Here is a 23,382-nt window from a genome sequence, read left to right as displayed (position 1 = left end):
GTCTACTGCATAAAAGATTATTGTTGCGATCCTACTCCCACGTGGACATCCGGTCCACCCCGGCCTCCAACTGGCGTGAATGGGAGTAGGTATTATATAAATTTATTCCACTTTAGCACTCCCACGTGGACATCCGATCCCCTCCGGCCTGTAACCGGCGTGAATTGGAGTACTATTGATTTTAACACTTAGCAATTTTTATTAACACTATTATTATTTAAATGATGCTGGCACGTTATATAACGGCGGACATTCACAACACAAAATGAATTCCGTCTCCAACAATGGCGTCCGCGTACCTTCTTTGTGGACGGTCGCTATCGGCATGTCCGTCCACCACCATATCGAAAACGAAACTGAAAGTTATGAATTGCAGTGTAATGGTTCTGCAACCATTGATATAAAAAATCATGGAGAAAGCCGTAAAGCACCACATTCTTGAATATTTGGAAGGCTCCAACATCTTGAGCGACCATAAATATGGCTTTCGGAAACAAAGATCAACAGGCGACCTTCTATCTCATGTAACCCGTATTTGGAATAACGCAATCGAGAAACATAGATAGTCAAGAGCTGTTGCGATTTCTAAGGCCGTTGACTGTGTTTGGCATGAGAGTTTGCTGGCCAAACTTCGATGCTATGGCTTGTCAGATCATTATTGTGTATGGCTCTGCAGCTTCCTGAAATAACAGTCCCTGCAAATGGCCGTTGATGGATATCTCTCGAATACTTTTACCACCAACGCGGGTGTTCCCCAGGGAGCCATATTGTCTTAAATCATCTTTATATTGTATATACTTGTCTCGTCATTCCATTTGGATTCCAGGATATTGACCGCGGATGCACATCTTTACCGATAGCAGGAGGTTGAGGTGTTCTAGGTGATCTAGAGGTGTTCTCGAATTGGAGTGGAAGCAACCAGGATCAATTCAAAGCCACGAAAATCCATGCATCAGATTTCTCCAAAAAGATGTCTCCAAACCGGATATAAATGTCAGGTCAGACAATTCCACTTTCTGCTCAAAATGGTCACCAATATGTTTTGGCACAATAATGTTGCTGAAATTGCGAAGGCTGCTTCTCTAAAGCTGGAAACACTGTTCCGAATCAGAAAACTGTACACACCTCAGCAACTTCTGATGCTTCATTAAGCTCAGATCAGACCATCTTTGGAGTATCATTTTTACGTATAGACCTCCACCCCTAAGCATACCCTGAAGCTGCTGGATTCTATCCAGAGAAGAGCCATCCGCCTGATTGAAGACACAAATATCATTTGCAACGATGATAGTCTATATAGGTTGGAGATTTGTCCCTCTTTTATAGATATTTTCACGGCAGGTGTTCAAGTAACTTGGCACATTTGATGCCCCAAAAGCTGTATATATCAGAAAAACGCGACTTACTGTCAGTAAACCTCAAACTTCACTGTTCATTAACTATTCCATTTGGAGAACTGCGTTTATATTGAATAAACTTTTTGATAACATTTTTCCAAAGCTATTCGACATAAAACAGATATATGTGACAGGTCAGGTCATATATGTGATATATGTGACAATCTATACTTATAAAAACAAACAAATACTCCAACAGAACAAACATACATACAATACTCGCATTAAATCAAGGGAAATCGTGAAAACACGCCAGAAAACAAATAGGACAAAGATCGTATACTTACGTTGACGTTAGAATGTACAATGAATTACCAGAAATATACAAACTCTACATCCACCGTATAAACTCCCTAGAACTGATAGAAAAGATAATAAAAGGATACTTACATGTGACAGATAGACATAAAATACATTCACTTGTCGAAAATTAAATACTGCTGTCTTCTTTTCTGTTTTCTCTGTATATAGAAATATGGGTATGTGTGTATGTATGGATATGTGTATGTATAGATATGTGTATATGTATATATATATATATATATATATATATATATATATATATATATATATATATATATATGTGTGTGTGTGTGTGTATATGGGTGTGATACTATGTAAGTGTTGTAAAAATATAATCTTTGAATAACTGTTTTACCTAAATGACAAATGTAATTAATAATTTCTTTGGGGAACATTCTGTTCAAAAAACTAGAAATAATGACCCATGCGCAACCATTTGGTCCTAAATGGGTTTTCTCCGTTGCAAATGACACCCAGAGTTATGCCATTATTGTAAACATTCTAATGTAAATAAACTTATCATTATCATTATTATAAATGAATTTAATCTCCAGCGATTCAAACCCAACCTGAATCCCCCCTTTCGCACAGGCACCGCTCTTAGAGCAGTGCCTGTGCGAAAGGGGGTATTCTTCTGTAGTGCTTGTGTTTTTTTCCTTACAAACAAGTGATACCTTTCTTTCTTAAGATGTTGAAACTGAAAACATTTCAAATATTCAAGAATATGGGGATTAGTAGCTTCCTATATGACACTCATCACTGGAAATTTTTCTTGTCCTTTTTAAGTATAGATTGTACAACTTAATTTGAGGCCTTGTTGATGTTGAGCAGTTTCGGTGTTTGTCTAATAGTACATGCACTGTTTGGAACCTTTGGTGTAGTAATGAATTTTACTGGAGTTTTATCTCAACACCAAACCGTTATCTTTAACACCTCAACACGTTTTTCAATCAACCAGTTATCATCTTCAAGAAGAAGAGTACACTGCCCAAACTGTTCAATCTTCCTCTTGAAAATGATCACTTGGTGATTGAAATACGGTTTGGTGTTGGGATGAAACTCCATTAATATTCAGTACACCATTGAAAAGTAATATTTGGTATGTTTTGGACGGTTTCCAAGTTTTGCCGTGGTCTTCTTTGGTTATGATTTTCAAACGTTTCGATTGCAACTGGGGCAGTCATCTTCAGTGACGTGGTCGAAGTACCCTTCTTGACATGTGTCAACACGTCAAAAATACCTGTGAAATTTTCAAGCCTGCAATACATTTATTCATGATTCTCTTGTTGCCGGGATTTTGACGCCACTATCGGTATGCGATAGTGGAATTTCCAGGCATTCCAGTAAGTGTGCAGTTTCTCCTTCTGATAATTTCATACTTTTTTCAAAATCCCTTTACATTATCAACTTTCAGGAACGACTTGAATGGTTTCTTTGACACGAATCTTTATTGATAGAATAACAGCTAGCGTGTTAATATTTTTGACAGTGGAAGACCAACCCCTGATACCACAGAAAGCATCGCTAGTCGAACGCTTTAATGAACCAACCCCTATCAAAATGAAAACAGTCGTATTTGAGAAAATATACAACCTGAATATGTTCATTGGGAATCTGAATAATTATTCAAATATACCAGGATTGTTTGAACGTATCGAAATTCCACACACATACTGAAAATCAAAGCAAAACGAGTAACACGGCCTTACAATAAATCTACAATCATAGAAGTTCGTTAACAGGAATTGTCCTGTTCTCTCATAATTAATTTATGGGTACGGTTGGATTTGCATGCACAAAACTTAACCTACTCGGACAACATCGAAATTAAATTTCCATGCTACTGCTACAACAGTACTTGTCTAATGGACATTTGCCTAACAAATAAAAGCTCTCTCTGGTGTCTCTTCCTATCGTTCTCGCTTGCACGGAGCAGTGCGGCTTCTTCCTATTCTCGTTCTATCATTTCATACGAGGATCGTTCATTGTTTCATGAATCGTGAACTTACATTTTCCAAAAGTAATACCCCAAAATCTCAAAATATTATCAATACATTTTCATTTTTTAACGAAGACTTTGTTATTTATCAATTGATTCAAAGGGATTACGATAACTATATAAATAATACTGAATCCTCATTGATTCTAGAAGTTTCTGGAAGCTGATTTACAGAAATCGAAAACTCCTCCCTAAAAACACAAGAATTACTCTATGTGACAGACTCGTTCTTCGATCTTTGAACTATGCAGGAACAAGAAAAGACTACAAAAGATTCAAAACTCCTGCCTTATTCATGGGGTACGTAGAAGGAACAGAATATCATCAAATCTGTCAAAAACTTGTTGGCTCAATATGGATAACCGAAGGTCGCTACCATATCTAGCGGTTTTGAACTTCGCCTCTTGGTTGTTATATTCTATTTCACCCAATAAAGACTATTATTATTATCATACAAAATGAAAAAACAAAATAATTCGGATATATCTCAATCAGTATTTTTAGACGATCAATCAGCAAACACCGTAGAAAGCATATGTAAACTATTTCCTACGTTTTTCAAGAGAGTGTACATTCACGATCTTCTTACAAATGATAATTTAATGCCAAACGAAGATATTGATCACTATATTAATATTTCTGAACAGCAACAAGTATTCCAACTTCAATCGGCATTGCGAGTTTCAAATCAAAATTTTTGATAGAGCTTAGGTCCGAAACAAGCACTATTCCAAAACACCAGAAATGCAGTACTATACTGTACAGTGTACTTTTATCTCCTGAAGACGCCATCTCGATTGGTGAAACGTGTGTCGAGAAGAGTATTGCAGTTCTGGTGTCAGGGAAGAGTGCTTGTTCATTTAGGCATTTATTCCACGCCAGAGATTACCTTTCGAAGCTCAAGGTGTTCAGGTTCACACATCAATTCGCAGATTGTCCTATGTTTCCGGGATTATTAGTCGTGCGAGTTTTATAGCTGGTTTACCTGTTACAAAAACCTGTCGACCACGGCTAATAAACCCGGACACATCGTTCACTGTTAGATTCCTCCAAAAATAATGGTTTTGCGAGTGCATGGTTTGCAGGTTTTTATACCAGGTGTGGCAACCTGCAGACCATGGCTGCTGAACGTAAAAACATCGGACAATCTGTTAGACACCGATAATGAAAGCCTACACGTAATGATCTGAAGATATCTCTAAAAATATTAGTTTTGTGGGTGCGTGGTCTAAAGATTTTTATACCAGGTATAACCTGGAAACATTGGACAATTTTTTAAACACCAGCCGTGAAAATCTCTAGAAGATTCCTTTGGAAATATTAGGTTTTGCGAGTGCGTGGTCTGCAGGTTTTATGCAGGTATGAAAACCTGCAGACCACGGCTGATGAAGTCGAAAACATCGAATTTGAGGAACACCGGCCGTGAAAGACTGCACACCATGATCTCGAGTTTCCTCCAAAAATATTTGTTTTGCGAGTCTGCAGGTTTTTATACCAGGTATAAAAATCTGCAGACCACGGCTGATGGACCCGGAAACATTGGATAATTTGTTAGACACCGGCCGTGAAAGGCTGTACACTATGATCTGAAGATTCCTTCAAAAATATTGGTTTCCCGAGTTTGCAGGTTTTGTATCAGGTATGATCTGAAGATGTCTTCAAAAATATTGGTTTTGCGAATCTGCAGGTATAAAATCCTGCAGATACGAAAACATCGGACAATTTTTTTAAACACCGGCCGTGAAATCCTACACACTGACGATTTCTCGAAAGATATTGGTTTTGCCGGTGCACTCAAATTTGGCCCAAAATATACTGACCGCCCCCTATACATCCCAAGCAGGATCACATAAGGAGCAGGAAGAAGAAATGTAAATTCTCTCGAGGGAGTCAGCCGTGCTCTGGAGCGGAATAACAGGTACACAAGTGGCGTACAGTTGCAGATGCAATTTAATTTATTCCCGAACTATCGCATCCCGTGGATTGTGCAGTGCATTCATCTTCAGCTAAAAGCCGTTTAGCGTTGACAATTGCTGGCCGGCCATACAGGGAATACATTATTTGGTTGAAACTTTGATGGTGGTAATGGTTTGGTCGGGCGCATTAATATGCATGATATTACGTTAAGAGTATGTAGATGAATTATGGAGGAAAGTAGAATTCAGAAGCGATAATTTCAGTTTTTTGGTGTGAATCGAATGAAGTTCTCGGTACCCCCTTAGCACACAACGTACTGGGTAACTACGAATTAAGTCCACTTTGTCTTTACATCCATAGACCAATCAGAAATGTTCCGAGTACGTACATTTCTAGAAGTAATGGGACTAGAAATGAACGTATTGTAATGAATCTGAAGCCACCTCTGACCTATATGTACGCCAGCGAACAAACACATGACAACACCGCAAAAGGAATGCAGTTGGCAAGCGCCGATTAAATTCTAGCTGAGTACCGAAACGAATATAGAATTCTAGAACAATCGTTACCGATATTTAAGGCCGGTTTCTTGTCCCAAGAGGGCAGTGGAGTTCAGAAAGTGAATTGAGCGGTTAAACAAGGAATTCAAATAGTGAAAATAAATTTAGCGTTGGTTACTAAGTGTTGTAAATAAATTAGCTTGGGATAATGAAATATTGTGGGAAATGAATTTGTTCAAGACAGTAAATTCTTTAATTTGTTACAGTATGTATGTAAGTTTATGTCCATTTTAGGTGTAAAGGTCAGTATACGTTCATCCAGTAATGTACGTACTCAAAATGGTCATTTCAGTACGTACTGAGAATGTCCAGAAATGTATTGTCTCAGTACATTCATTATATTTGGAAATCTGTTTTTAGTTCTTCATTTGCACGGTGATTCATTCGAAACTCTTTATTACTCTTATACATTATTCTCATGGTAGATTATTGGATTTGTCTTTCATGTAAGCACTTGAACCTGATGAACCCAAAGGAAACAGAAATGAAATGAAAACAGAAGAAATGAGTAGTTGTAAACTATACATTCAATGCTATCCAACTAAACCAAAGAGTAACTTTCTGATGATGAGGAAATTTTGTTTCAATATTTGGTTGATACTTTCTAATGTCATATAAAAGTGCATATATATTGTCAAAAACCGAAAAGTCATCTCAGAATATATTTGAAAAAGAAGATAAACTCTTTCTTAAACTGTACACTGATCAAGTTTTCCTGGATCTTCTGAAAGTATACCGACAATTTCTCAATAATTAGTCTTTTCTTTTGCATAGAGAAGAAGAAATTGCCGTTCTTGGCATGGAGTCCATCATAGTGTGTTACCATGTGTCTCGCGGCAAATTGTTATTAGAGATACACATAATTGATATTTTGAACCTGAATAACACAACCAATGCTTAGATACTCGACAAGGATTAAACTAAAAAAGTTCATAACCTCTAGCCAAAACTCAATTCTGTAATTCTCTGAAATTACTATACATATAATTCTCAAATAAATTTCTTATATAAACTTGTTTGTTGTCATTGATATATCACTTACTGTCGACAGAATGTAGGCAATTTGTATAATTTTTAAAAGTCCTGTGAATCCAACTGTTCTGTTACAACAGACAAAGGCATTACTGGTCAAAAAAATATTTTTGCAATACATCTGAAAGGTACACACATCGGATTCAGTATCATACTGTTCTGAACTGTCATTCTGAACAATTTCCTGAATTAACTTGATCAATAATTAAAAAAATGCCAATGCCCCCAATAGAAGGTGCCCAACACCCTCAGTTTCTGGGGGCATTGGCCACCCCCCCTTCATTTTTTTGTGGGGTTATTAAAATGACTACCACAATAACACAACACAACAAAAAAATATTTTTTGAATGTTTCCTACACTAAATTAGTCAATTTCTACTAATTTTGGGGTGATAAAAACGAAAATAACAATGAAAAATTTTTATTAGCTCTGGTTTTTGAGATACACAGTATTTAATCTTAAAGAGTAGTTATACTATACGTGAAAAGTGAAAGTACATAAAACAATATTGTTATGTTTCTTTTAGAATATTTTAAGTACAAAATTAATAAAAAAAAACATTATTCTTAGTGTTTTGACAAATAAAAGAAGTTTGTACCACCAAATTTCAATTAAGTCCATCCGATTCATTGTAAGATCGCTGTCGTTTAGCTTGTCTTTTATAAAACACTTCTGGAGCATCCCTACACACAGACCAGCAGTAGTCTGCAAGCATTGCTTCATTCCAACGGCCCTGATATCTCTGTTCCATTAAGGCAATGTCTTGATGGAATCTTTCTCCATGTTCGTCACTCACAGCTCCACAGTTTTGTGGGAAGAAATTAAGATGAGAGTGAAGAAAATGAATTTTTAAGGACATGTTGCATCCAAGTTGGTGGTAAGCTTGAAGAAGCTCTTTAACGAATACTGTGAAGTTATCATCTCTTTTGTTACCTAAAAACCCATGTACAACCCCCTTAAAGGCTTCCCAGGCTCTTTTTTCATTTCCTGTTAAAATCATGTCAAAAGCAGGATCATTTACGATTTCACGGGTTTGAGGCCCAATAAAGATACCTTCTTCGACTTTAGCATCACTCAACCTGGGAAACTTTGCTCTCAAGTACTTAAAAGCTTGTCCTTCCTGGTCTATGGCCTTCACAAAGTTTTTCATTAGTCCCAACTTAATATGTAATGGGGGAAGGAGAACATCCTTAGGATCTACAAGAGGCTCGTAAACTACATTTTTCTCATTAGGGTTTAGGTCTCGTGTAGGCCAGTTCATTTTTTTATAGTGAGATTTTCTATCCCGACTGTCCCACAGACACAAAAAACAACAGTACTTGGTGAACCCTAATTGCATTCCTAGGAGTATAGCAATGACTTTCAGATCACCACAAATGTGCCACTTGTGTTGTTCATATTTGATTGATTGGAGAAGTGTTTTCATATTTATATACGTTTCCTTCATGTGAACTGCATGACCTATAGGAATAGAGGGTAGCTGATTTCCATTATGCAGAAGTACAGCTTTTAAGCTTAGTTTTGAAGAGTCTATAAACAGTCTCCATTCAGATGGAGTGTGATCCAAATTCAAGCAGTCCATCAAACCAATAACATCAGAACAAACTACGAGGTTTTCTTTTTTCTCAAAAAAAGGAAGCAAATCTTTTTGACGCTGTCTGTACTGAGATATTTTCACATCATGTTTTAGAAGATTCCACTGTTGTAGTCTTGACCCTAACAGCTCAGCCTTTTCCTTAGACAAGCGAAGATCTCTTATAAGGTCACTCAACTCTGCTTGACTAATTCTGTGCGGATCACTAGACCTATCGCTTACCTCAAAATCAGGGTCATAGGATGTAGAAGGATGGGTTGCTCCTTCTAAACAGTCTTCATCACCTTCCTCTAAAATTTCATAGTTTTGGGGTGGAGAAGGAACTGGCAAATTGTCTGAGTGTGGTACAGGTCGAAGAGCATATGGGAGATTAGGGTATTTAACCGTTCCTCTTTTCTTCATAGATAAACCTTGCTTAATGGGAGGAGTTAAGCAGAAATAACAGTCGTCTGTATGATTGGTAGGCTCACGCCAAACCATAGGTACTGCAAAAGCCATTGCCCGGTTTTTATTTTTCAGCCACTCTCGCAACAAGAATTACAACATATATGAGGAGCCCATGATTTATCTTGGTCCCCAACTTTCACACCAAAATAATGTTCATAGGCTGTCTTAACGATAGGTGTCATTTTACGTTTCTGAGCCTTAAATGTTATTTCACCACATATATAGCAAAAGCTATCGACAGAATTCACACACTTTCGAGGCATTTCAGATCAGCACTTAAATTAATTTAAAAATCAACTTCACACGATAATTTCAATAGCAACCACGTGCGTACAATTGACAAACTCACATAGGTTATGTTTACTACTTAAGAACAGCTGATGGGAGGGGTGTTATGTAAACAAACATGTGTACCAACTATTGGTGATGAAATATTTCATTTGTTGAAAACTCAATATACATATATATAATATAATGATACTATATCTTGAAAACAAGAGCTAATATATAATTTTTATGGTCACTTTCGGTTTTAACACGTGGAAATACATTAAAATCATCTAATTTCAACCCCGAAACAAAAACTTTGTTGTGTTGTGTAATGTATCGGAGATATCACTGACGTCTTTGAATGATGAGGATGGTGATTGAAATTGTCTTTTTTGAAATGAAATTCTCTAAAAAGAATCACAAAAATGTTTTATGAAAAAAACATTCCACTCAGAAAGTCGGGAATGAATTGCTTGAATTCTTTCTGTTTCTAGCATTTCTTCCAGCATGAAAATACTAATAATTAGCTCAATTTTCCGTATCTCTGATAATAAAAAATTTTGGATCACAATACGAGACGAATCACAATTTTTTTCATAACATAACGACTCTGTGTCACCGTGAGAGACAAATATGTTCTTGTAATGATGATAGCACGTATACACATTCATACGGATGGTAAATTCCAGCAATAGGAATTTGAGATGAAAAGGAAATATTCTCAGAAGAAATTAGTTTAAGAACTTTTTCATTCGGAAAACTGCGTTTAATGTCCAGCGATTTAAATTTAATGTGAATCGCTACTATCGCTCTTACAGCGCCCTAAGGATTTACCTGTAGTGCTTGTGTTTTGTCCCTAAAAAATGTTTTTTGGAGAAAAAGCCTATTGGCATTTTTCACAAAAAACTAATCTCCCCTAAAAATATTCTTTTCTCAATTTAAGTTTCATCTGTGTTTTTCAACAAAAACACAATTGAGAGTTAAATTACGTTTACATTTTTTTTCAGCGGAGTATTGTTAAATGTTCATTGAATCAAATCACTCGTATTTTCACCGCTCAATTGAAATGATAAATACTGCTGCTTCTGTTGTCCCGAGAGCCATGCTTTTTTTAGTATGTTTCTGATCTTCAAGGATCTTTATTCAAATTTTGTTCAGTAACGTTAATCGTACGTATAGCCCGCGATATAACAGATCTCCTACATACGCAGACCCATGTAACTGATTTTATTTATTTGCAAATAATTCTTGTCACATTAATCCTCGTATCAATACAAATGATTATACAGTGCATTTTTTCAATGTTCCCCCTTTTATTTTTTGAACGAGTCAACTCAAAAAATTGAAATTTGGGATAACGAAATTAATGCGTGAATACTTTCTGTAGAGTAGGGAGGGTGAGTGTAAGCCCATAGTACTTGGCCACATGTGACCCATTGTACATCCTCCCGAGGAGTTGTCCTACTAGGTCATCGTCCATCCTGTCCTTTCCAGAAAGGTGGACAGATCACTGGGAGACATCTCTTTTATATTGGCAGGTGTAGTCCAAGACTCGCCAAACACACACTCTCTTATTGACGATCACTCCGGGCACTCGTACAGGACATGCCTGACAGTCTCATCTTCTTGTTCACACATCCTGCATAAAGGTGTGTCCAATAGCCCCATATTATGGAGGTGTTTTCTTAGTTGACAATGACCAGTCAGAAATCCTACTGTTAGGCGTAGATTTTTCCTGGTCATTGCCAAATATTTCTTCGGCGCCAGCTTCCCAGGGTCACCTAAGGTAATCCTGGCAAGATTAAATTCTTTGGTTTTGTCCCATCTCTTTAAGAATTGAGCATGGGTGTAACATTCGACTAGTTCCGCAATTGTCGAAGTCATCAGGCCGTAGGTGCCACTAGGTCCTAAAATTCTTAGTCCAGCCGCTTCCTTGGCTAAAAAGTCGGCAATGCGATTACCTTCACTCCTATCGTGCCCTTTAACCCACCTCAGGATAATGTTATTATCTACCGAGGCTTTGGCTAAATCTTGGTGACACTCTAGTACTAGCCCTGAGGTTATACGTTGTCTGTTCAAGGCTAATAGGGCTTGTCTGCTGTCAGTGCAGATTGTTATGTTTTTGCCAGAAATTCCTTTCTTGGTTAATTTTTTTGTGGCGATTGAGATACCAGCCAGTTCTGTTAGGACCACGCTGGTATTTCTTCCCATTCCCCACTCAATTCTTCTTTGGTTTTTGAGCCGTCTGTGTAAATCCGTATTGCATTTGTATCATTGTTTATTGAACACAAACCTGGGTTCAATTGCATCGCTTGTTGCCTGCAGCAGAGGTTGCGCAGTAAGCGCTTTCCGCATTGACCCATTTCTACTTCGAGATTTATACCAGCCGTGCGCAATCGTACCATGACCATCAATGCAACCTCTTTAACGTACAGATCAATAGGGGTCAGACCCGTGATTAATTCCATTGCCGTGGTTGGTGTTGTTCTCATGGCTCCTATGATGTTTAAACAAGCCATTCGCTGTATTTGGTATAATGGCCGTTGCTTGTAAAACTTTCGGTCCCCATGTAATGGCTCCATACGTTAACATAGGTCTTATTATTGCAGTGTAGATCCAGGTGACCACACACGGTGAAAGACCCCATGCGCGTCCTACTGTCCTCCGACATTGCTCATAAGCCACGTATGCTCTTTTTGCTCTACTCTGTAGATGAGAGTTCCATGTTAGCTTCCTGTCGAGGATAGTACCAAGATATTTTACCTCTTCAGAGAAGTTTAGTTTGCTTTTGAAGATTTCGGGAGGTTTTAAGCTTCTTTTTCTGGTGAAAAGGACCATCTCAGTCTTCTTGGGATTGATCGACATTGAGTGTTCCTCACACCATGTTTCTATCAATTTGAGCCCATCCTGCGCTCTATCGCACAGTGTGTTTACAAATTTGCCAGTATGCAAGATAACTATGTCATCTGCGTATGCAATTGTGTAGAATTCATTTTTGTTAAGGTGATTAATCAGGGTATCCAGAACTATGTTCCAGAGAAGGGGTAATAAGACCCCTCCCTGTGGATATCCCCTCATGACCAGTCCTTTCACTGTGATGTCTTCTACATTAATACTTATTGCTCTACTAGAGAGCATCTTGAGTGTCCATTCTCCTACTACCAGGGGTACATTCCTGGAGTGTAGTTGCTGGGTAATTGTTGGAGAGGTTGTTTTATCAAACGCTCCCTCGATATCTATGAATGTGCCCAGGGTGGATTCTTTATTGTCCAGTGATCTCTCGATTCTACCAACCACATGGTGAAGGGCAGAATCAGTAGACCTTCCCGGAGTATATGCATGCTGATTTGAATGAAGTGGGTTGTGAACTAGTACTTCATCTCTTATGTACCGCTCACATAGCCTCTCCATGGTTTTTAAGAAAAACGATGTGAGACTAATTGGTCGGAATGCTTTTGGTAGAAACCATCCTACCTGGTTTGGGTATAAATTCTACTCTTACTTCTCTCCACTTACTGGGAATATACCTCAGAGCTAGAGAGGTTCTGAATATTCCAACCAGGTGCGGCATAAGAGTGTCCAGTCCCCACTGAAGTAGGGCTGGTCTTATACCGTCAGGCATGAATACTTTATTTTGAAGTGAAATTGACAAATGAATTTTCCAAGATGGCGACTGGGCGCCATCTGGGAAAAAAATTAATAGTAGAGGTGGTCTTGTGACACATCATTTTGAAGCTCCTAACAAATACTTCACAACACTGGATTATGAAGTCAATATCTTCACCTACTATCGATATTTCTAGAAATATTCCTTTTTATCTACCATATGGCAATTTAAACAACCCGATAAGGTTGGTTAAGTTATTTTTTGTTTATAAAAACGACAATAAATGTCAGTACGACAATGATCATTATTGTTCGGTTAGAATATTCTCATTTAGTTTTAGGTTTTACTAGTAGAAAGGTACCACGTCAACAATCTCTAAAATGGACAATTGTCGTCCATTGGAAGAAAAAATTGAAGCGATTTTTATTTACGGTGCAATACGTAACTTTCACGAGACCGAAAGAATTTTCAATGAACGTTTTCCGAATCGTCCTATATGTAGAAAATATTTGAGGAAACCTGTATCCAAATTGACAACTACCGGTAGTGTACATAACAAAAAGCCTCCAGGTCATCCGTCCATTCCGGAAGAACAGCAAGTGCAAATAATTGGTGAGATGGTAATAAATCCTGGACAGTCTACTTATTTCGTCGCGAATGTTTGTGAGGTGTCTCCTTCTACTGTGTGGAGACTTTTGAAGAGGAATAGTTATCATCCATACAAAATTAAAATGACCAATTAACATCAATTAACTGAAGATGACCTTGATCGAGAACAGAAATCTGCGAAATCATGACAGAAACCATTGCAAGGCATCCAACCTATCTCCACAATATTTGTTTAGTGACGAATGTACATTTTTTTCTTCAAACGGCAATGTTCACAGACAAAATTGCCGTTATTCGAATGACACCAACCCTCACGTTTTCCGAGAAACACATACCCAATATCTAGAAAAAAAATGTTTGGGCAGAAATATTGGGACATCATATTGTAGGACCTCCATTTATTGATCAAAATTTAACAGAAGAACTGTATTTGAATATGCTGGAAACTACTGTTGACCCTCTCATCACTGAAATCGTCGAAGCGATTCCTAATTAATTCGATATGGTTATTGTATTCCAACAAGATGGAGCATCACCACATTACTCCAGACAAGTAGGAAACTATTTGGATACTACTCTTCCCGGTCGTTGGATTGGTCGTCGAGGTCCTACAGAATGGCCAGCCCACTCGACAGATTTGACACCTTTGGACTTTTTTATGGGGCTATTTGAAGCAAAAGGTGTACGAAACTGAACCTGCTTGAATATTGGATATACGGCAGAGAATAATAAATATTTGTAAAGGTATTGACGTCACTGTGTTCGAAAATGTTCGGTGTGAGATATCGGATAGGCTGTTCATATGTCAAGAAGTTCAAGGCAACCATTTCGAGCATCTTCTGAAGTGACCTCAAGCTTATTACATCATATTATGTAGTTAAATATCAATGTTTTCAGAGAATTATTAAAAGTTCCTCCATTTTCTAGTAGATGAAGATATTGACATTATATTCTAGGGTTGTGAAGCGCTTTCAAGATGGCGCTCATTCGCCATCTTGAAAGTTTCATCTGTCAATTCCACTTCAAAATAAAGTATTCATGCATTAATTTCATTATCCCAAATCACAATTTTTTGAGTTGACCCGTTCAAAAAATAAAAATAGGGGGGAGCATTAAAGAAATTCACTGTATTTACTCACAGGATGTTAGCAGGTTGGACTGGCGTAAGTTTTTTGTTTCACTCATCCAATAGACCGTCAGATGAAACGGTGGTTCGAGACACGAGGCCAAACAATCGATTTTCACTGCCAACCTATACTAGGAATCGCACTTGGAAGGTAAGGCCTCGTTAATCCTTAGTTCGCACAAGTTTCGCCTTGTGAAGGTTGTCGTTGGTAGGGGGGGGGGCAACAGCTTGTTAACGGAAAAACAGGTTTTAAACAGAATAAACAGATCAAATATATCTTAAATGGCCTTTAGCAATACTGAACTATTATAAAATGTCAATTCACTTTTGTTAAACAAAACAGACATTCATCTCGTTGTATTTATTTGAAAAATTATGGCTGCAGTAATTATTTTTGAATAAATTTAAACGTTCAGCCCTCCAGCTGTACAATACTGTCGCCTCCCTTATCTGCCATTCATTATGATAGCCCCCTCCTCTTGCATACTGCAAACTCTTTATTAAATTCTGACAAATATCTCTTTGAGGCCGTTTTTGGAAGGGTTGAAATGAACTCGTAACTCTGGAAAGCTATTAAAATACAGTAAAACGTGTCTAACAAAAACAACGTTTTCGCTCGTAAATCGTAACGAACTTTTCAACAAGTCTTGCAACAATCACTCTTCAAATTTACATGCGATACTGTTACATTCCCATTATCCTTTTCTCTAATTCATTTACCTGGATATGTCCTGCATTTGATTCTCAATCGGAAATGTCCACTCTTTTGATTTGGGTCACGGCAAAGACTCTAAGGTTCTTTCAGGATTTAGTTTCAATTCTTTCGCCTCGAAGGAACTTTTGAAATTGTAATTTTGTTGCACTTTCATTCTCACTGGTCTCATTTACAGTTATTTGAATATAAATGTGTGATATGGATACTTCTATTTTGGTGCATAATTTTGGTGTGAAAAAAGGGTTGAGGTTGTAAAATTGTTCATGTATGTTGAATGTGTCGAGGTTTGGAATATTCTTGAAGGAAAACGATTTCTGCATTTTAGCGCCTTTTTCCGAACGGTGAGTTCCAAAGCGAGGGGTAATAAAAACGTAATAAATGCATTAATGTCGATGTAAAGGCCTAAACCAAAAAACCAACCTTCGAATTGTCACCAAATTTTTTGTTTATCATGAATCCTTTTGTTGTTTTGTTTCAGCAATCGTATCACAAGATCGTATCACGACCCATACCCATTTTTTATTTGAAATACAAAACTCTGTATATTGAACAATTTTTGGATTCTTCAGATCATTCACAAAATCTTTCGTGAACAAAGTGTTTTCATATTTATAACAAATATTTACTTTAAAAAATATTTGATTACAAAACTTCGCTATAATACAATCGAAAATGGAAAAAGGTATATTCAAACCATTATATCCTTATATCCTTATAATTGGAAGGCTTCGACGTCTTGAGCGACCATCAATATGGCTTTTGGAAACAAAGATTAACAGGCGACCTTCTATCGTATGTCACTCATATTTGGAACAACGCAATCGAGAAACATGAAGAATCAAGAGCTGTTGCGCTTGATATTTCTAAGACATTTGATCGTGTGTGGCATGAGGGTTTGCTGGCCAAACTTCGATGCTATTGCTTGTCGGATCATTTTTGTACATATATAACTCTACAGCGATGGATATCTCTCGAATACTTTCACCATCAACGCTGGTGTTTCCCAGGGATCCATATTGTCTCCATCTGTATCTGTATCTATAGAGTAGAGAAGGTGAGTGTAAGGCCACATGTGACCCATTGTACATCCTCTCGAGGAGTTGTCCTCCTAGGTCATCGTCCATCCTGTCCTTTCCAGGAAGGTGCACAGGTGCAGGCCAAGACTCGCCGAACACATACTCTCTTATTGACGATAACTCCGGGCACTCGCACAGGACATGCCTGACAGTCTCATCTTCCTGTTCACACATCCTGCATAAAGGTGTGTCCACTAGCCCCATATTATGGAGGTGTTTCCTTAGTTGACAGTGGCCAGTCAGAAATCCTACTGCTAAGCGTAGATTTTTCCTGGTCATCACCAGATATTTCTTCGGCGCCAACTTCCCAGGGTCGCCCAAGGTGATCCTTTGATTCCATCCTATCTCTTTAAGGATTGAGCATGGGTGTAACATTTGACTAATTCCGCAATTGTCGAAGTCATCAGGCCGTAGGTGCCACTGGGTCCTAAAATTCTTAGTCCAGCTGCTTCCTTGACTAAAGAGTCGGCAATGCGATTACCTTTACTCTTGTCATGCCCTTTAACCCACCTCAGGATAATGTTATTATCTACCGAGGCTTTGGCTAAATCTTGGTGGCATTCTAGTACTAGCCCTGAGGTTATACGTTGACTGTTCAAGGCTAAAAGGGCTTGTCTGCTGTCAGTGCAGACTATTATGTTTTTGCCAGAAATTCCTTACTTGGTTATTTCTTTTGTGGCGATTGGGATACCAGCCAGTTCTGTTTGGACCACGCTGGTATTTCTTCCCATTCCCCACTTAATCCTAAAACTTAGTGATCTGGAGTATTCTCCACATCCTGAGTATTTTGATTTTTGAGACGTCTGTATATATGCGTATTGCATTTGTAGCATCTGACTCTGTGTTCTGCTCAATTTGTATTTTGTAGGGTTTATTGGTCACTTGTTGCCTGCAGCAGAGGTTGCGCAGTAAGCGCTTCCCGCCATAGGCCCAGCCTCAATTGACCCATTCCTACTTCGAGATTTACACCAGCCGTGCGCAATCGTCCCATGGCCCCTAACACAACCTCCTTAACGTACAGGTCCAGAGGGATCAGACCCGTAATTAATTCCATTGCCGCGGTTGGTGTTGTTCTCATGGCTCCTGTAATGTTTAGACAAGCCAGTCGCTGTATTTGATATAATTTTTGGATGGCCGTTGCTTGTAGAACTTTCGGTCCCCATGCAATGGCTCCATACGTTAACATAGGTCTTATTATTGCAGTGCAGAACCAGGTGACCACACGTGGTGAATGACCCCATGCGCGTCCCACTGTCCTCCGACATTGCTCATAAGCCACATATGCTCTTTTTGCTCTACTCTGTAGATGAGAGTTCCATGTTAGCTTCCTGTCGAGGATAGTACCAAGGTATTTCACCTCTTCGGAGAAGTTTAGTTTACTTTTGAATCCAATTGGATTCCAGGACATCGGCTACGGAGGCACATCTTCACCGACAGCAAGAGGTTGCATATCTCAATAAAGATCTAGAAGTGATTTCGAATTGGGTAACCAGGTTCAATTCAATGCCACTAAAATCCCAGCATCGCTTTTCTTCAAGAAGATGTCAGGTCTGAAAATTCCGCTTTCTGCTTCGATACGTTTTTTGGGGGTTAAAATGGACACCAATAGGTATGGGCACAATCATGTCGCTGTAATTGCAAAAGCTGCTTTTCAAAAGCTTGGAACACTGTTCCGAACCAAAAAACTGTACACACCTCAGCAACTATTGATGCTGTATAAAGCTCAGATCAGACTTTCTTTGGAGTATTGTTCTCAAGTATGGATCTCTGTCCCCAAAAATACCCTGAAGTTGAAACTGTGGAATAAACTTCCTGAGAACGTTTTTCCAAGTGGAAGTAAATCACTACTTTCGCACAGACACCGATCTGAAAGCGCCTTAAGGATTTTCCTGTAGTGCTTGTGAATTGTCCATAAAAAGCTGCATATTATAATGGAATAGAAAATACAGTTTTTATATCCAGATTGTCAAATTTAGCAAAAACTACCTTTTGTAAACTCTAAAGAAGAGAAAGTTTTGAACTTATTTTTACATCTCCATTTATTCATAAAGTTGTAGTAACACACGACAAAAACGTCAACACGCCTCAGTTCGTCAGTTCCCCCTTTTTATTGGAACACAAAAAAGTGGAGTAAATAATATGCGGAACACGACACGCCATAAAAACAATTTTATGATGGTGTATTTCTTGACCAACAAGGCATTAATCAAAAAAGGACGCCCCGAGCTGACGTTTTCGTGACGACTGAGTTGTGCATGCAATGTACGTTGTTGACAGATTTGTCTATAATATCCCGAAAATCAATTTTCAATTTAATCGAAAACTTTGTTTTCAGTAATTTCCATCGACTTCCACATCAGTAGTAAATTATAGTATTTCGACTTTCGTGGTGATTTTTTGTCGTGGATGATGTCTTTAATGAAAATCAGAAACTGTCTGTGAAAATTGATCATCACCAATCTGAAATCTCATCAGTTGATCTGGACGTCCCTCAAGGCTCCATTGTGGGCCCGCTAATATTTCTTTCATGTATTGATGATTTACTTATATGACTATCAACTATACGACTTTATACTAAACTACTTAAACGAAGGATGCAAACAGCTCTCAGAAGTACTTATGATGAATGATTAAAAATTTTCTCTTGGTGTTGGGTAAAAACTCGAGTAATATTCAGCTCCGAGATTTACTGGAGATGGAGATTGAGATGCTTTACATGTCAAGGTCAATGATAAAAGAATAAACTTTGCAAAATACACCAAAATTCTACGAACATCGACAGTAATTTGCTTATGCATAGGGTCTAAAAGACAAATAGTAGAAACTCAGTATAACTTTAGGCTCACTCTCGATAACGTAGACATTGACTGGGTAGACAGTGCTAAAAATCTTGGCGTAACCATAGATAGCTCTTTGTCTTTCCATGAGCATGTGACAAACATTTTCAAAGTATCATTCTTCAAACTCAAATCGCTATACAAATTCAAGTATCAGTTATCAGAAGAAATGAAACTCGGGTTAGTTAAAACTCTTATTTACCCCCATATCGAGTATTGTTGTTTGGTGTATCACAATTTTTTGCCGCTATATAACAATTAGAAGTTACAACGTATACAAAATGCTTGCATGTGATTCGTATGCTGTATACCATATGGTGAACATGTCACACCATATTATCGAGTTTTGTTGTTTGGTGTATTAGAATTTTTTGCCGCTATATAACAATTAGAAGTTACAACGTATACAAAATGCTTGCATGCGATTCGAATGCTGTATACAACGTATACAAAATGCTTGCATGTGATTCGTATGCTGTATACCATATGGTGAACATGTCACACCATATTATCGAGTTTTGTTGTTTGGTGTATTAGAATTTTTTGCCGCTATATAACAATTAGAAGTTACAACGTATACAAAATGCTTGCATGCGATTCGAATGCTGTATACCATATGGTGAACATGTCACACCATTTTTGTTATAAAATGAAGGAGCTGAATGTGAGGTACAGAGTTCAATATTTGATTCAATTTTTTTTGTTTAAGTTGCTGTCAAACTAAAACACCTAGTTATTTATATAGTTTATTTAGCAGGCATTCTGACATACATATGGTCAATTTGAGAATTAACTCATTCAACATACCTAGGTACCGTAGTTCCAAATTTCAAGGATGTTTTTCTTATATGTATAGCCTCTTCTTATCTGAATGGAATTTCCCCCCTTTTGATTATAATTTTCATCAATTTAAGAAATAAATAAAATCACAGATGCTCACTGCTCAGTGCTAATTTAAAATTTGTGCAGTGAAATTGTTGAATTGACCAAAATAATGTTGAAAATATTAAGAGTTATTAGTAACTATATGATATATTATCATTGTTATGATAGTAAATAAGTATTTTTATAACTATTTTCTTACACTCACTGTATAATTTTTGGGAGGGGTGGGAGATATCCTTTGGATAACCCTTTTCCTTCTTTAGGCCTATATCTATGCTTCTTACCCTTGCTAAAATCATGGAAAAACTTGTTAAACAAAAAAATATGATGTTTGTGGAAAAGCATAATATTATTAGTAGCAGTTTGGGTTTCAGAGTTTGAAAAACACGGAAGATGCTATGTTTCATCTACTGGAAAACGTGTATCTCAATTTGAATAATCGTGAAATATCAGCGGAAGTTTTTTGCGGTCTATCAAAAGCTCTCGATTGCGTGGATCATGAAATTCTGTTGCAACAACTAGAAGTGTATGGCTTTAGACATATATCTTTGAAATGGTTCAGATCATACCTGTCAGAACGTACTCAGAAAGTCAAACTCCCGGACAACATATCCCATCTCCAGACAGTTACTTGTGGTGTTCCACAAGAATCGGTTCTAGGCCCAATTCTCTTCTTGTTATATATTAACGACCTAGCCCGCATTAATATAACCGCAGAAATAACCCAATTCGTTGATGACACTAGGTACATTATTTTGGCATTGCAAGAATGAAAGGGAACTGCATGATTAGATCAGCATGGATATTATAAAAATAAAAGACTGGTGTGATGCTAATCTCTTGTCATTTAATATCTCACAAACTAGCATCATCACCCTCAACTGCTCTACACTAGATATCTACCTGAGTACTCAATTAATAGAAAACAAAATGTCAGCAAAATTTCTGGGATTACAAATTGATAAAATTTTGGATTTTGAAGGTCACATAAATAACCCATGTGAAAAAATTTCATCAGGATGCTTTGCAGTCAGTGTATCAGCAAATGAATTGGGCACTAATATGGCAAAAAATGTGTACTTTGCTCTCATCGATTCCCATCTGAGATACGGTATCTGTTTTTGGGGAACGTGTTGCCAATACATGTTTGATAGGGTGTTTGTACTACAAAAAAGAGGAATTAGAAATATGTCTAGAGTTGGATTCAGGGATTCCTGTCGACTTTTATTCAGAAAGCATTTGACCTTGCCTTCCATACTTATATTGGAAATGTTATGTCTGGTGCAAAAAAAATACAGGACGGAAATTTTCATTTCACCACGACGAAATACCAGAATAAGCTCAATAAAGGTTACCGATTCCAATATCATCAAAAATTGAGAGATCTTTCATATATAATGGAAAAAAAATGTTCAACCATTTGCCAATTGAGATAAAATGCATAACATGTACCACTAAATTTAGAAATTCTGTATGAAAGCTTCTGATTTCAAAGGCTTTTTATTCTTTAGACGAATTTTATTCAGACATAAATTTAAATTATATAAACAATTAATTTTAATTATGGTGTTTCAGTACCTACTGATATTCGAACTATGTGACTGTTTTAACTTTTTGTTTAATGTTTACATTTAGCTCTGAACTGTATAGTTGAAAATGTTTACGAAGTTGATACTTAGGTACTGTTATTTTCTAAGCATTCACTTTTATATTTTTATGATTTATACTTTTTATATCCTCATACTTACATTTATGTGTTGCATGAGAATATTCATTATTATTATTATTTCAATATGTAGCATATATTATTACTTTCTCACTACTTTTTCACCCCAAAATGCTGAAATTACCAAATATTCAAATATTACTTTCAATTTGTATAACTTATATTCTTTAAAATAATAATACTTCTGACAATAATATTTTATCTTCGACAATATCTTTTAAGTTGTGTATCTTATATTTCTTAGAATAGTAACCATTTGTCAATGAGATTTTATCTTCGACAATAAAGAACATTTTGATTTGATTTGATATAAATGTATTTTTTATGCATAATAAACGATATAATTATTATTATTATTTTTCACTCCATTGTAGGTATGGAAATTTTCAATAGTGTTCATATATTTCTATAATAAATACACATGTTGAATGATGTATCAAAAGCAAATTCGATATAACAACAATTATAATAACCGACACAGTCGAGAGAAAAACAACTAAAAATATTTCAAGTATTTCGGAAACATTACCGTTGACTTATCCGAGACAACCCCTAGGAATAGGAATTGAAAACAACCATCCGTGCAAATCGTTAATAATAAAAAAGACATATAATACAGATGTAGAGTAATCCCTTTATAAAAGGTTTGTAAGTCTCGTGCCGGGCCAGAGGTCAAATGACCACTGGTCAGTGACTGACTCTGGTCACCCTTATCTCTGTCCTCTCATTCCCCTGACTGTCGTCACCTTGCGCTACTTTTCATTTATCAAAATCCAGCCTTGATTTATAACGCATCTATTTTGTTGAAATCGGTTTCTTGGTTTGCGAAAATTATGAGTTGGGATACGCAGTGAATATTTATAAGGGAGATTTAGCGATATTTCACAAGAAAGACATTTTTGTCGGTTGGAAATTGAAAGAAAAGGCTGGTGGTATGATGATTCTTTTTCAAATTGTTACATATTTCAATAAATTATGTATAAGGGGTGATAATAAAATCTGAGATATCTATTTTCATTGATTTATTTTCTGTTAATGAATAGTAATAGTTTTGAAAAACTTCAACTTTCTCTTAAAGTGATGATAATGCCCTCCATGCCCTTTCCCAGACGGTTGAATGAGAAGAAACTAAGAGCTTCATGGTATCCATCCCCGCACGCTCATAATTCATAATCTGCTAAATATTACTGGAATTTTATTTATTTATTTATTTATTCATTGAGAAAAAACATCCAACAGGTCATGAGGCCCATTTACAGGAGTACATAATACAAAATAAAA

Source organism: Leptinotarsa decemlineata, unplaced genomic scaffold, assembly GCF_025532065.1.
Source record: "Leptinotarsa decemlineata unplaced genomic scaffold, Ldec_3_MD MMD2_P_RNA_scaffold_5, whole genome shotgun sequence".
Lineage (NCBI taxonomy): Eukaryota > Metazoa > Arthropoda > Insecta > Coleoptera > Chrysomelidae > Leptinotarsa > Leptinotarsa decemlineata.
The sequence above is the reverse complement of the archived record's forward strand: the minus strand, read 5'-3'. Positions refer to the sequence as shown.